Source organism: Topomyia yanbarensis, chromosome 2 (genome assembly GCF_030247195.1).
Source record: "Topomyia yanbarensis strain Yona2022 chromosome 2, ASM3024719v1, whole genome shotgun sequence".
Taxonomy (NCBI): domain Eukaryota; kingdom Metazoa; phylum Arthropoda; class Insecta; order Diptera; family Culicidae; genus Topomyia; species Topomyia yanbarensis.
This window is the reverse complement of record NC_080671.1, coordinates 25,740,205-25,756,799: the sequence shown is the minus strand read 5'-3', so window position 1 is coordinate 25,756,799 and position 16,595 is coordinate 25,740,205. Positions and strand designations below refer to the sequence as shown.

At 39.2% G+C, this 16,595-nt stretch overlaps 1 protein-coding gene across 4 annotated transcripts in view; it reads right to left on the bottom strand.

Annotated features, from left to right (window-relative positions):
* Nucleotides 1-9,202, bottom strand: part of LOC131678825 (stress-activated protein kinase JNK) — a 324,602-nt gene extending 315,400 nt beyond the window's left edge. For 3 of the 4 annotated variants that reach the window (XM_058959187.1, XM_058959188.1, XM_058959182.1), the window contains exon 1: nt 8,856-9,200. The gene's annotated coding sequence lies outside the window, so the exon portion shown is untranslated. Of the gene's footprint in view, nt 1-8,855 lie in introns of all 4 variants that reach the window. The other variant, XM_058959193.1, reaches the window with a different exon arrangement.
* Between the last annotated feature and the right edge of the window lie 7,393 nt (nt 9,203-16,595).

Sequence of the window (16,595 nt, the reverse complement as noted above, 5' to 3'; positions counted from 1 at the left end):
GAGTTGGCTGCTCGTTTTGCCCGTTTTAAAGTTATAATTTGAAAATCTTTTGCAAATTTTACCCAAAGTTACTCAATAATTTCTAAGTCGCAAGAGGTAGACCGAGGAACTCTTCTGGAAAGATATGTATCTTGACTAGACGAACAACTTTCTGGAACAAGTTGAAGCTTTATCTACGATATTTAAAAAGTTATAGCGACGAAAAGTTTTTAAGGGGTCATTCACAAACAACGGCCAATAAATTCGAGTCTACCGTAAATAGAGAATTTTGGTCTTGAGTATAGATGTTTGCAAAAATAAGTTCATTAACATTTCTGAAAACTTCATCCTATTTTCATACTTTGAAAAAAAAAAAAAATGGTGGAAAATATCTCACTTCAAGGGGAATTAATCACTCTAACTTTATAATCAAAATAAAGGTTTTGGATCTTCATAAAACATCCTAGAAGACACCGTTGCTGCACGCTTTACCGTTTCGCGTTAATAATTTTTCGCACGTTTTAGTAAAAAACAACTGTGCACTTTGTCGATCACGTTCCACGTGTTTACGTCACTTTGGTCATGGTCAGATCCACCATACTTTTTATGTCCCATTCATGCTGCCACCTCACCATTGTTTTGATTCTCACCATCTTCCTCACGCTTCAGGTGTTTCTTCGATTGTAGCACTCGATATCCTCCGACAGGTTGATGCAGATGGGGATCATCCCGACGGTAACGCATACTGCCTCCGACGATATTGTTCTGTAAGCGCTCGCGACTCGTGCGGAACGTCCCGTTCACTTTTTTGAATACCGCAATATCGATGCAACACTAGCTAGCAGACAGCTCGTGCTACTTCTCGGACCGCCAATGTTTGTCATGATCCTCGCTATTGCGTTCGTTACCTTTGCTGGCTTTTCGCTGGCCTAGTCGACGTGGTTGTTGAAACTCAACCTGTCTTCGATTATCACTCCTAATTGCTTCAGTGCACCCTTCGTTGCAATCACATGCCCTACGACGTCGATCTGCACCCGCTGAATCACTTTGCCGTTGCTCATTAACAACACCTCTATATTGGGCTGAGCTATCTGGAGCTTGACCATGTTCATCCAGTCCTCGATCGCGTCTATTGTCTCCGTCACAGACACCTCCACTTCTTCAATTATCTCTCCCATCACAGTTAGTGACACGTCGCATCGTCCGCGAAATCCCCGATTTTCAGATTCCTTGGCAGCCGCAGTGTCAAGATCCCATCGTAAATCCTGCTCCAAAGAGTCTGAACTAGAATGGAGTCCTGAGGAACGCTCGCTGTCACTCGCATTGACTTCTGCCCTTCGTTCGCCTCGTACAGCAGCACTCTGCTCTGGAAGTAGCCCTATAGGATCCGACATAGATAGTCGGGGACCCTCATTCTGTGCAGCGCAGCGGCCATGAACCCCCCCCCCCCTTTCGCTTCTGTTTAGATACCTTCTGAGCACTTTCGACCACTGTCCTAATTGCCTTCACTTTCGATACTCCTTTGCGAAATCCGAACTGCATCTTATACAGTTCGCGCCCTCCCTCCGTGCATTTCGTAAGCTTGTTTGGGATGATTTTTTCAGAAGTTCCAGCGTACATATGGGTTTATGCGAGGCCGGATCGCTCGGTGGCTTCCCTGGCTTCGGCAGCAACACCAGTTTCTGTACCTTACACATTTCAGGGAAGTTGCTTTCTTCTAGACACTTCGCTTCGATGCTTCTGCGACCTTATCGTTAACCAGCGTCAGTGTTTCCTCCTTGTTCTTCGCTGTACGGTGTAGAAGGCCAGATAATTGGATCGTGCTTCGGGAAAAGACCCTCCACGATTATCTTCACCTAACTCGAGCGCATTTCGACTGGCGTCGTCGAGCCCTTCATTTTCGCTATCACGACTCTACATACGGGGAACGTGCCATTTAAGACAATATATTCTAATTCCTGAACAATCTGACTTGCTAAGTCTGATTTATCGTTTTGAAGCGGTCCTAGCTTCCCGAAACGCTGCCTTGAGCTCTTCTCTATCTGGTTCCGATATTGCTCTCTGAGTCCGCCATATGGCTCTGAGACAAGCAGCGCGTAGCGTACTGAGCGTCTCGGCTATTATTTTTATTTCAAACGGATCGAAACACGTTGAACACACACGAAACCGATTTTAACATATCGTTTTCCCGCTAATGACATGACCAAGCCACAAATCGTGATCAGTTTTCGTTCGAAGCTCCATCTCTTTGATGATGGAAGTATACTGATTTTATTCGAAGGCTATCTCATTTGGCTTCGAACGTAAACTGAACTGAGTACAAAGCTGGGGGTTGTATGCGAGTGCAGCATCCTTCGTGTGTTACCCTCGCGCTGGTTACAGCACACATATACTCTCTATATCTGGATGCGGTAAAGGAGGAAAGGTGAAGGGAAAACCAAAATCCCGCTCGTTTCGTGCCGGTCTCCAGTTAGTTTCCTGTCGGTCGAATCCACCGTCTGCTGAGAAAGGGCTTCTTTTCCGGAGCTAGTTTGCGGCCGTAATGGAATATCTCGCCGCCGAAATACTAGGAGTTGGCAGGAAACGCAGCCCATGGAAACAAAGAGACTGGGGTTATCCCCCGTCAGCTGCAACTGGCTCTTCGAAATGAGGAAGAGCTGATCAAATTACTCTCTGACGGGACCAATGCCCAGGATGGTGTGTTGCCTAACATCCATACCACTCTGCTGCCAAAGCAGACCTTTTTATTAAGTTTTTATTTGATGGTAGGAACAATGCCGAGAAAAAATTAGGGATGGGTAATCTACGGGACATAACCGCATTGTTGACGTAGGACTATTCGTTGGAGTACCATATTATTAACATTATGTTTATCTCTCTTTCCAACGGTTAAATTTACACACTGTTTTGTTCACGTTGTTCAGCAATTTTTTTTTCTGAAGATTTAAATAATATCCCGTTCAGTAATCAATTCAGTGAAACAAATTTATTACCGAGTTCTGTGCATAAAATGTGTATACAAACGTCTGTCAATAAGAGTAGGGGGACCCAGGGCTATTAAGACAGCGGGGGTAATTCGGACCCCCTCGATTTCTCAGAAAATAACAAGACTGACTATCGTACATATTCGTGGAACCGCTATTCTGAAACATTAATTTTGAGAGCTGAATTTGATTTTTTGTTCTTTGTAGAAACGAGATACAACGTATTTCATTGTTTTGCCATTCTCAAAACAAAAATTATGATGGAAAAACCGTGATTAAAGTATCAAATAAAAGTGAAAAAATAAAAGCTAAGTGTTTTGGAAAGCTTGAGACTCCTATTTTATGGAATGATTTCTGTTTGGGTGAAAACAGAGATATTTTCAAGATGCCCACAACTTTTGTGCGATTTGAGTGCATGGGCCGCCAATCGACAACTGTGACATACCAGATTAAGTTTGTATAAAGCAATTTATTCATTTTTGCTTCTTAAGGAGTGTATCTTGTAACTAGTTCATAGGTAAACATAATTCTATTGTAAAATTTTTTAAGAAAAATAATGGTCTGAATTGACCCGTAGGGAGCTCCGAATTACCCCTATATTGTAAAAGGATGGAAAAACGGAGAGGTTTGCAAATCGTCGCCTAGCGCTGCCAATGAGTGGTGCAAATGAACCTTTTATGGTACTAAAATGTACCTGAGGTTTCAAACTAACAATTAGGACTTTTGACCGGTATTTTTTTCACATCTATCCACCTAAAAGGGCGATTTGCTTAAGTAGGTCCGAATAGTCCCGGGTTCCCTTATATAGTTTTGCATGAATTTCTGCCAATAAAAGTTAAGGAATAGTTGACTAGTTCAGTAATTCGAACAATAAATTTGGCGAATGGCCAGTAAAAGTGGTGGGTTTTTGTCAGGATTTTTTGACGTTATGCAGAAAGCTTGTACACAAAATAATTGTCCTGCGTAAACACTCCGTCCAGCTGGACGTTACTTACCCCTACTTTTTGCTTTGGTTGGAGTAAACCAGTATTGTTGGGAAATTCAGAGGGATTTTAAGGGTCCGTAGGGCGATAATTTTCTCTCTCTAATGTAGCGTAATTTTTTGTACTTAGTTACTACCAAGGTTATAGTTATTTGTAAATTTCTCAGCATTGGCCCATTTGACTGTTTGTGGTGCAATGCAGTAATGCATGATGTGCGGTATAAATAGTAGAACAGGCTAATGATCCTTGAAGAAAAATACATTATTAAATGCAAAGCAACTTCGCCAAAGTCCGTCCGATACGAGTTGGAAGGTATAAACAACTTCGTCCCATCCAGTGTGATTGCTAATTAAAATCTTCGTTTACTGGAACAATGACCGCTTGATGGCTGTGCTTCAGTATATGGACAACCTAGAATCGGTGATCACACCGTCGATCTCAACTTTGTATGCAGGTATGTAAACCCTAGTTGTCTTTCACAAAAGACTTGTGGTCAGTAACGTCATTTGCTTTTTTTAGACTAAATATTACAATTTTGATCCAGTCTATTTTCAACCATCAAAGGCATCGGTCACGATACTCAGTATGCTCCTGCTTCTGTCCGAGCCAGTGCAAAGCGAACGAAAAAAAGCTACTTGTGTGCAAGTAGTGTGTGAAGACCAAAGGATACCGTTATTTTTATTCTTGCGTGATCTATCAAGATGACTGAGTCTCATCAACAAAACGTGATTATTCGGCTTAACACAGTGGCCATTGACTTCAGGTCTTTTCGCATAAGACCAAGTATTCGTGATGTGGAACGTCTGCTGAAGGTGAAATTGCAGCTTCGGTTTTCGGAAGTAACCTTCATACAACTTGAGCACGTCAGGCATGAGGTGCTGATTACCTTCAGCAAATTCGCCCAGGCGAAAAGATTCATATCGCAGAACAATTTAAAACACGTGCTTGTTTGTGACAACGCTGAAATCAAGATCCCTATATACACGGATAATGGAAATATTGAAGTTAAATTACATGATTTATCTCCACTTACTTGCAATGTGACAATTAAAAGATTCATGTTGAATTTCGAAGCAGTGGATTACGGAGGACACATGGAGAAACTACTTCTCAGGTATTTCAAAGGGTGTTTGTGGTGAGAGTGAAGGTAGACCAACCCATTCCTTCCTACCTTACCCTGCAGTACAAAACAGAAGGAGGAGATACCATTACACAGCGAACTCTTTGTACATATCAAGGACAAACTAACACGTGCCAGTTCTGTGAATAAACGGCACATTACGGACAACCCTGTCCAGAAAGCGCTAAGAAAAGCTCATCTTCAGAAAGAAATGCCAACACTGAGTCTCCAATATCCTTCCCTGAGCCACAAACGGTTGCCAAATTTGTGGCTGCAGTTAAGAAAATAGTGACAACTGCATAAACTTCAAACTTAATAACTAATACCACCAGTGAAGAAGCTAACACCAAGGATGGAGTGTTCACATTCGTGACCCGCAAGGGCAAGAAACCAGGAAGAACATCTGATCGCGAGTATCTTGGCAGTAAACAAGATGATGATATTGACGTAAAAAGCAACGAGAGAGAGACACGAATAACCCCCAAGTTGGCGAGAGAAAGAACATCTTCCCGACACAAAAAAAGATCTCCGCTCGCAATAGCAAATTGCGCGCACGGGATCTTATAGGCTCAAAATAAAATTTGCTATTTTTATTTTTTACATCTTGTAAATATATAAAAGACCCATGGCTCCTCTAAGCTAACGCATTGAGCTGTGTAAAATAAACGAATTAAAAAAATGCAATTTTGAGCTTATTTGGCCGAAATTTCAAGATATATGTCACGGCTGCATCAGCTCCTCGGAAATTTTTAGAAACTTAGTGGATTATGTTTGATCCGTAAGAAGAACAGATACGATTTGACCGAGTTTAATGCGTATAACTTTAAAGTTTGACGACGAATTTTGCTCGATATCCATTTTACCATCAGCTGGGTCCTTTCAAAAGAGTTTACCTATGATGTAATGTGATTATCCATAAATAAGTAAACAGCAAACTTCATTGTAACGTTTATTTTACTAGTCCTCTTAATCAACAAATTACCTTGTCATCGAAGTGAAATACGTGCTCCTCCAGTTTGTGTCAATGAAATGGTAGATAGTTTCTGCTACATTCACATGCCAATATGAAATTGTTTATCATTTAAACCTGATATTTTTCATAAGGGACATTTTCATATAAATAACTTGTGTTACTAACACTTAACTTCATATTATTCGCTGCATATTCGTTGATAATGCTGACAATTTCCACATACATACTAAATTATTTTTCTAAAGGTCGAACTGGAAAAGAAAACCAAAGTATATTAACTTATATATTAACAATCCTGTTAGAAATCGCTGAGGATAGCTCTTCTACTGAAGTAAACTCGATTACCATTAACTGAATAACAAGTTTTCCAGTTTCGTTAAGTACCTCCAAATCAACAGCCAGCACCATCAGTGATAAAAGTTCACTCTCGTGACCCGTAAGGACCAAGGAAAAATATCTAAGGACAAACATCAAGGCTGCAACCCCGATGATGACACGGACATGTACAATAGCGAGATATAATTAATAATAGCCTCGCTATTTCGTTTTGTTTGCGTCATCTGAAATCAACGAACAAAATATGTAATCGAATATATGGCGATCAAACGGTTTTTGAGAGGGCTTACACAAGTAACGCCTCGAAAATCATTACAACTAGAATGTTGGTGCTGTCGGAACACATGTTTATTATAAGGTCCCCTAAAACTTCGCTGAATAGAATATCTATCAAATTTCGTAACTCACTGTAAGGAGGATTAGTCATCGAAACAGGAGATAAACGGAAAGTGCGTAACACTCTATTGAACTTTCCAAAATACAGTTTTAGCACAATTAAAAAGTCTCCTACCATTTGAATGTTGTAATGATGTATAGATGTATAGATGTCAGCTTTATTCTGTGAATCATTATCATGTAGACATAGACATTCCCAATTCGATTTGTAATAATTGAACACTTGCTTATGAAATTAGAAACTGAATGATTATCAGAATCAAAGTCAGTGTGTAATCAATTCACTACAAATAAGTGACCAAAAATGAAAGTCGTAAGAACAAAAAGCTTCATAAAACGTACTGTAAATATATTTTAGAATGAAAAAAACTGAATAGAAATGTCAATTGTAAAAATCGGACTGCGATTGCTATACATTATTAAAAATTAAGAGTATCAAAAATTTTACTGGATATTGTGATGAAACGTCTATCCGTGCATGAAAACCCGTTCGACGCGAAAAAAAAAATTTTTCGTTTTATTTTGTCAAATGAAACTCCATTTGACAAAACAGAACGAAAGTAACATCAACATCTGAAATAAAAAAATTATTTCAAATTGTGTACATTTCCGCAAATAATTCAAGAAAATTGAATTTGAAAAGTGATTTTGGCAAATAGTGAATTTTAATACAATTTTTTCTCATTTTAGAATTTACGCATTTTTTTTTTTATTCTTATACGAACTTAAACTATTCGGCAGCTGATTTTAATTAACTATGAGCAGACATGATGACCCGCTGTGTTAAGGCTACCATCACAAAAAATATAAATGTCATTCTTCTTTTAGTACATAAATCAAATGAGCTCGACTTTTTAAATATACTAATATACGTCCAATCCATAAAACTTCCGATTTTTTAGGAAATTGTAAATGCGCCCTCATTTGGAACGATTCATTAGTTTCGGATTGATGTTTCTAACTAAAATTATTACTAGTCAAAAAACTTTTAAAAATATCAACTTTTGCAGCTCGGTTTTTATGAAACATTTTTCCGTGCAAAATATGTGTTTTATGCATATATTTCACAACCCATCGTAAGACTACTTCAGATTCTATAAAACATCCAGCTTTCACAACTGCACCGCCCATGCCCACCGTTTCGGTCGTTAGAATAAAATTCACGCCCAAGAACTGCACGCAAAACAAACAAAAAATAACCAAGATTTGGAATTTGCGGCATTTCCGTTGTACCGTCTGCTTGCCATATATTTTCATTCTCTGCCTGGAGGTCGATCGTCTCTGTCGGCTTCCAAAACGTCAAAACAAAACAACCACCAGCAGCGATTAATCCGTCTTTGCTACTCCATTGCAGTCTTTTCGCGGTGCTATTTTGCCTCACGCGGTAGATGCTCTGCAATCGAACAATGGGGAAAAAAGAAAAACATAACGCTCTAGCGGATGGTTTGTCCTGTGCAGGGAAAATCTTGCATCCATGTACGTATTTCGACATTCGAATAGGAATTTGAAATGGACAACCGAAGAAATGATTTGCTAGATAAACAATGCACTTTAATTTTACAGCATTTATCCTACTTTGCAAATTTATGCGAATAAAGATGGCGTTGACATAACCTAAAATCAATACATAACAACTGCGGTGGTTGACGGACGGCGAGACACATTTCAGTGACACAGTCTATTTTAAGCCCGTTCGCGATATCACTTGACCGCGTAGTTATCGGAATCTACCTGTTCATGATTATTTCAGGTGATGATGATAAGCATCTTATTGGGATTTTTTGTTTATTATCGCTTGCAACCTTTCCAAGGGATTCCCTAATCCCCTCCCTACACGGAAAATAGCACTTTTGACAGAAAATCGATACCGGAAGAATTTGTCTGGAAGAAACATGGACCCGCTGAATTAGGGCAATTGCTTGAGCAGGCAGTCCTATTATCACTCGAACAAAGCTTTGGGCTTTGTTATCAACGCGGGATGCATCAAAGAAGGCGACGACGCCATTGTTAGTTGCGGATATCCTTCGATCGAAAGATAATTGTGCACCTCCCTACGAGAGGATGAAAAAATCAATCAAACTTACCCGATCCTAGTTGACAAGATTCAGCCAGTCCAATCGAGTTTTGCACCAAAAACACTGAAATTTTACACTTTACACAATCCAAGTTTTTCTTTATCACCTTCACTACCGACACCGTTGATGTTCACCGTTTACACTGTAATCACAAACCGCACCATAGAAGCAACGGAGAACTCGCGTAGCACAAATTGCAACCTTTCTGGATCCACAGTCACACGGGTTTTTCACACAGAAAACATCAATTTTTCCTCGTTTTCCTTTTCGACACACAGACGCAATCGTCGTCGGAAAATGTCCCACCACCGAATTGCAAGACAGCGACGGTGCAAAAAAAATCCGACAGATAGGAGGATGACAGTTCCAATTGGAAGCGGGCGGAACAACAGCAGACTGACAGTCGGGGATGTAACGTCTGAATCGGACGCCGTTATGGTGCGGTGAATCGTAACGGTATAGGTGAAATCTACCGGAGGGCATGGGTATGTAACGCTTACGAAGTGTGATTGATAGGACGATTCCTTAGTGAAAGTGCAAAATTTTCAAAATTCTAATGAGAAAAATGCGTAATAAACAAAAATGGTGCAATGCTAGCCTCATGTTCAAGAATTCGTTAAGTATTGGGTAAAATGCCCATCATGATAAACGGCGCTCGTTCTAAAAAAACTTGCGAAATAAATGTACTCGAGGAACGGATTAATCGAATATGTAAAATTCACTCATTTGAAATAAAAATTGCTATTTTTCACGAAAAATTTCGCCAAATTTATTATCTCGAAGACTCAACGTAGGCGTTAGGTATTTTTTACATATAATGTGTATGCAAAATTTGACATAAATCGATTAAGTAGTTTTTAATTGTCAGTTTGTCTCAAATCGTGTTTTGCCCAGAAACGTTCTACAAAAAGTTTCGTTACCGTGTCGCGTGTCGATATTATTCCATAGAAAAATTACAGAATGTTTGATCAATTCTCTTCACCCAAATTTCTAAAAAATCACAAAAAGTGTGTTTTTCCGCAAAAACCCTTACCCTCCCTTAAAGAGTAAGTAAAAATGATAATTTCAGAGTATTGCAGTTTCAAAATGCTAATGTATTTTACCCTATTTAAATAAACAATGTAAACATGTTGTAGTTAATATATGACACGTTCCTCAAATATTCTTTGCTTTGGAACAGGGAAAAGCCCACTGAAGTTGAGCTTCATTCTTCAAACTTTTTCTCTAGCAGGCATAAAACCTCTTCATCTATTACATCAACTGATTGCAAATATCCAAATGATAATTTTCAACGCTTCTTTTTACATTTAATAATAAGAATATACCAAAAGTTGCCTTTATCACATTGCATCACGGAAACAACGCCGCAGAAATTTGCCTAGTGGACCAATCCTTTTCAAACTTTCAGACAATAAAATATATCCCGTTAGTAAGTTTTTAGCACCGTACGCTCGCACCTTACGCTTAACTCCACTCATTAGATTCGGTATATCTTACTGCAGCTTCTCCTGTACTGAAACCCACTTTTTCTGTTTGTCTTCTTCAAATTTGACCTTTTTGGGATGCTTTCGTACACAGAAAAAAAAATGTTGGTAAAAATAAGAGTTTTTCGCTCTTAGCAAAAAAAAAACCAACGCATACTCTTAGTTTAAAAATAAAACTTTTGTTTTGAGTACTATTCTTCATTTGCTTAAAAGGAAAACTTTTACTTTGATTATTATTCTTGATTAATTTAAAAGTTTTACTTTCAACCTAATAGCGTTGGTTGTTTTTTGCTAAGAGCGGAACACTCTTACTTTTACCAATATTTTTTTTCTCTGTAGTGTCTGCTTCATCATGACCTAGTATTTTTAATGGGCCTTAGTTCCGGTGCGGTAACGGAGGGGGGATTTCATGTCATTTCAGGTACGCATGTGACCCCGTTTGCTACCACTCCAGGACAACATTTGAATAATGGCACTAAGCTAGATCAGGCCAGACGATCGTAGGACCCTCGTGTTGCTTCAACAGAAGAAGCAGACGCTTCTGTAGACACTCCTTGAGGTAGATCTCTCCGTTTACAGTCCCAGTAATCACGAACGGCGCACTCCGTTTACCACATGAGCAAATCGCTTGCCAAATCATGTATTTATTGACAAACTTTGAAAGTTCCTGCTTCCTTATTTCCTCCGAAACATCAACAGCTGCCGGAAGTCCTCCTTGACATCATCCATGACGAGACAATGAGGCTTCGTTAGCATCTGGGTTTACAGTTTCCGTGACTTTCCTACCGTGTTTTGCCGTTCGTCACAATTTGGAGCCTTCTGCACTTTGCACATATGAAGTCCCTTTGGCTCTCTGAATGAAAAACTTGGGCAAATTCAGCTTTTTGGCCACATCACTGAACGAAGCATTGGGATTCCGCTTAAATGCTGTCACTGCACGCTTATGCTAGTGCTAACATCAATTCTGATCGCACTTCTCCTTCCGTTCGATGCTCAGAGTTTGGTAGCAACGTTTACTCACACTACTTACCGTTGACTGCACGATTTCGAGTTGTTTTACTATGTCCCGATGAGAGAGTTGAGGAGTTTACAGGTGCTTGCGTAAAATCAATTCGCGACGTTGCTTTCCGGATGACGCGAATTTATCCAACTTTCGAAAAAGCGACAGCGATAAAAATGCAGCATAAACAATACACTCCAAACTACTTCTATCCAAATTGTCAAGAGAAAATATGCAATGGGTTATTTTTTACGGCGTTCCGTGATGCAATTTGAAGTGAGACACCCTTTAGGACTAAAACGATGGTGGTACATGTGCAGTGTTGACAGAAACAAATTCCAACTATCAGTATGACTCTTCTATCTTAAAATCGTAATAACATTTTTTATAAAGGAAGCCCTAACTAGTTACTGGTTTTAGCAATGTTAATAACCACATTCTGAACAATCTTTTTTACAGGATTGGTTTTTCAGTTTGAGTAAAATAGCGCGGCGGTGGTCCACTGGAAGGTTAATAACAGTCTATTATCTTTCTGCTGAAAAAAACCAGCCTAGAGGCTGTGTGGCATCCTGCGGGTTGAACTTCTAGTTACTATATTCATAGTTAGGCGGAGACACTAAGCGGAGCCAGTTGAACATGTCAAACGCCGGAACCATTCCATAAAATTGGGAATTTTTTCTGATCGAAGAAAAAAGGCACAATCGCAGAGGTGCTATTTTCATCAATACTTCGGCTCATTGTACGGAGTCTTCGAGTCTCAATACTTATCGAGTGCAAGCAAGGTTGGAAGTGACCTTTTTCCATTGCGTTGAAGGATGACCTCTTAAAAGATCGTTACGGATGTCTCTATTCAATCCCTAATTCATTTCTAATTTCAGCAGGGTTTGGTTTAAGGTATGGATAGCGAACAAAGCTGTACCTGGCTGAAACAGAAATTGGGGAAGAAAAGTGGGAAGGCAAGGGACTTCCGTTTTATTGTCAAATCATTTAGCCTTCACTAGAATAAGGCATTCGTTTACATTCCGTGGAATTCCAAGGAATGTTTGAAGAGTACTGATGTTCTGATGAGGCTAGATTTTCATAATGCTGGTTCGCGGCCAGTTTACTGGGCAGTTCTGAAAATCAAGTCGATTAGAGAGAAAATACGCAGCAGTATTTTTACAGTATCGACAACCGTTCGAATTTCTGGCGAAAAGGAACTATAAACTGAACTATGGCTTTCAAAAAGACACATCGATTGTCCATAAACCTAAATTGGTTTAAGCCGAATTCATAAGACAATATCTCTTCGGGGGTGTTGATATATCCGCTCATCGAAAAGTGCATTTATTCCCTTGGTAACGAAAATTACTGCCGTATTATCTATGTTCTTTGTGTCGTTATTGTCCTTATTACTAACCTTACCACTTTTCCACTGCTTCCCATAAGGGAAGACAAACCGTTTCAAGGTACAAATCTTCGATCAACATGGGGAACGTGCCATTTGAGCCAGTCGCTACTGATTCCTGACTCTTCTATTTTAAAATCATAATAACATTTTTATATTAAAAAGATCCTAGCTAGTTATTGGTTTCGGTAAAGTTGATAACCACATTCTGGACAAACTTTTCAATAGTATTGGTTTTCAGTTTGAGTAAAATAGTTGTTGTTCCCATGCTAAAGCACATCAAAACTTTAAACGCAATGCGGAAATCTGGGGAGCAGCTAATCACCCCCGAAATTTACACAGTCATTTGGGATCCTAGGATAAACTCACAAAGTGCTGTGCTTTACTGACATAGCTCAGCTCGCTTTCTTTCTTTTCCCGATCCCCGCTACACGTAGGAATACCCAAAACGTCTTCGCAAATGTGTAACAATACAAACAATAATATATGCAAAAACTGCACCTCCGACTGGTTCGAAGTTGCATGGGAAAATTTAAAATGATCCTAATTAGCGAGCACAGCACTTTGTGAGTGCCTTTTGTGATCCTAAACAACGGCGCAAATTATGGGAGCGATTGGTTGCTGCTCGGATTTGCACATTGCGTTTAAAGTTTATATGGAAAATTGCGTGGGAAAATGTACTTTTTTGAATCGCCGCTATTACAGATCACTATTTTAATTGAAAAACTTATGCAATAAGTATCATTTTTCCTGGCAGCTCTGTCTGGTGGTTGATCGTGATCTTTTGGCGCTAGTCTATTTTACTAATTTTTAGGAGAAAACAAGCGAAAAATCACAGAAATACTGTTTTTTCTAATCGTTCGGTGTGCATTTCAGTGAAAACCATTAAAGTTCTCAGTGTTATATGTTCGAATTGGCTATAAATTAAATATAAATTGTCTTACGTTGAGCCTTAGATTCATTTTTTATCTTTCGTTAAGTCTGCGAATGGACGCCCATAGTGTGTTTTGTGGAATGCTATTATGTGGATCTGGCAGTAGTGGTGTGTGCTTGATGGTCCAACAGCGGATCTCACAAAGTGAAAGCGGTGTGAAGCTCGGGCAGGAGCGGGTGCTCTAGCTTTAGTTCACTTGTCGATACACTGTAGTGGCTCGCGCTCTCTTTGGAAGCTGAGCGGGCTGCGTATGCTTACTTGTAAACATTCGCAACTGTGTTCGAGAAGCTCACCATCCACGAGAGTCGACTTATTTGGAGGAATAGATACTCATAGTAAGCTTTTCAGCACGGTGTGGTGGTTCTGGCACTCACTGGTAGGTGTAGTCGACCATGTACGTCTATCTGCAATAGTACGTATATGTGCTGCGAAGCTTTACCGAGAGGGTAGATTTGGCCTGAGAAGTTAAATACACTTCTTGGCACATCGCTGCGGTTCTGGCTCCCTTTGATAGGTACGATCGGCGACTTACGTCTGTCTACAACAGATTGTACGCGTGTGTTCAACTTTTGATTAAGGGGGTAGATTTGGCTTGAAAACCTGAAATCAGTAAAAAGTTTCTGCCGGCACACTGAGTGGTTCTGGCTCTTATCAGCTTGGTAATTTGCTTATGACTACTAAAGTAGATTGTGGGTAATTACTTTGCTTAGGGTAGATTTAATCTTGAGCAGTGTAACGAGTTTTCAGCCTCGTCGGGAGCCTCAAACTGCTGCGCTACTGTGGGACTCCAAGGTGTGAAGGTAAAGCTCACTCACAGCTGGCAGGTACGTACGTTCTTCAAAACACTATATAAACTTGAATGGCATACAGACTACACATCAATCAGTTTATGTGTGAGTTGCGTCAGAATTTGTGATTACTAGCTTGTAAATTCTCTCGCGGATTAGATTCTCTGTTTGTTTTGTTTTGTATAAATTTTTGTTGGCGAATTCGAACTGGTTTTAAACATGGCAAGTTGTGATTCATTTTGTGTTGTGTGCAATAAAAAAGAACTTGATGCGAACAAATTGCTTACATGCTTGTACTGCTACTCAAGTTCACACTTTAAGTGTAAAAACATTATTGGCAATGCCATCCGCCGCATAAAAGACAACCCATACTTCTGTTCATCAAATTGCGCTGATATTTACAATCGAATTATCGATATGCAAAACAGCAAGTCCATGATGATCACTGAATTGAAAGCCACTGTTTCATCGGAAATGCAAAGTGTGAGAGTAGAAGTGAGATCAATAACAACTGCAATAGAAACATCACAGGAATTTTTATCAACTAAATTCGATTCAATTTTATCCGAATTCAACGATTTGAAAGTTGAAAATGAATCTCTTAAGCAAGAACTAACCGAATTGAAACAATCTCATTCAAACCTCAAAAAAACAGTACACAAGTTGGAATCCGATATAGATAAAACTCACAAAAATGCTACCCTGAACCATGCCGTCTTTTTAGGGATACCAATGCTCTCGAATGAGAATGTATCAGAACTTATCATTAAAACTATCGAAAAATTGGGGGTTGAAATGCAGCCAGATGCCATTGTAAATGCATCTAGAATGTCTTTCAATAAAAATAATTCATCCAATACCGCGATACCAATCAGAGTTATTTTCAAATCTGCTGAATTAAAAGAAATGGTGATTACAAGGAAAAGAGAGATTAAAAAATTTATGTCTACATCTGTTGACCCAAAATCAATTGTAAATGGAAGACCATCGAACATCGTTATTCGGGATGAATTAACCCCGCTATCTTTGGAGCTACTGAAAGAAATGCGTGAAGCTCAGGAATCGCTCAAGATCAAATATGTCTGGCCTGGTAGAGGGGGGGCAGTTCTAGTGAAAAAAGAAGAAAATTCCAAACCAGAAGTAATTCGCAACAGGGAAGAATTGAACCGCCTCATCACACGGTATTTGAATACGTCAGCTATAGCGCACACTTCTTCGTCTCAAAGTGAACCATCTCCTTCGCCAAAACGCAAGAAAAGTTACAAGAACTAAACTCTCGTAAACTTTTTATGTTACATGAAAAATTAAAAAAATGGCCCTCACAATCGAAAATTTTTATCACCATACGATTGATGATTTTAACTCCCAATACAATGACATCTCAGGTAATCTTCGAATCCTACAATGGAACATAAGGGGAATGAACGAATTGGAAAAGTTCGATAATATATTGGAAACGTTAGACCAATGTAAAGCGCAAATAGATGTGTTAGTAATAGGAGAAACGTGGATCAAAGAAAGCAATAGTGCAGTTTATAATATTCCAGGATATAGTAAAACTTTTTCATGCAGAGACAACTCAAGTGGTGGTTTAGCTGTTTTTATTAACCATCGAATAAAGCACAGAATTATTACGAACTTAGCATCTGGCGGGCTCCACCACATCCATGCTGAATTAACTCTTAATGGCAGCTTCGTTGATATCCATGGGGTATATCGTCCGCCTTCATATGATATCCATAATTTTTTCGAGTTACTTGAAGAATGGTTAGCTTCAGGATCGACAAATCGCTCGTGCTTCATAGCCGGCGATGTTAATATACCTATGAACTTACATAATAACAACGTTGTGGTCAAGTACAAGTATCTCTTGGAGTCTTATGGTTTTGTTTGCGCCAATACTTTTGTAACAAGGCCAAATAGCAATAATATTCTTGACCATTTCGTATCAAAAATAGATGATGCGGCTCGATTACGAAATGATACAATTTTTTCAGATGTCAGTGATCATCTTCAAGTAATCTCCTCCTATCAGCTCACCCACTTATATAATAAATCCACACTAACGAAAAAACTGATTGATCAACGTAAATTGCAGACTTCATTCAGTAACTATATAAGCAGTATAAACGACTTTTCGGATGTGAATCTTTGTC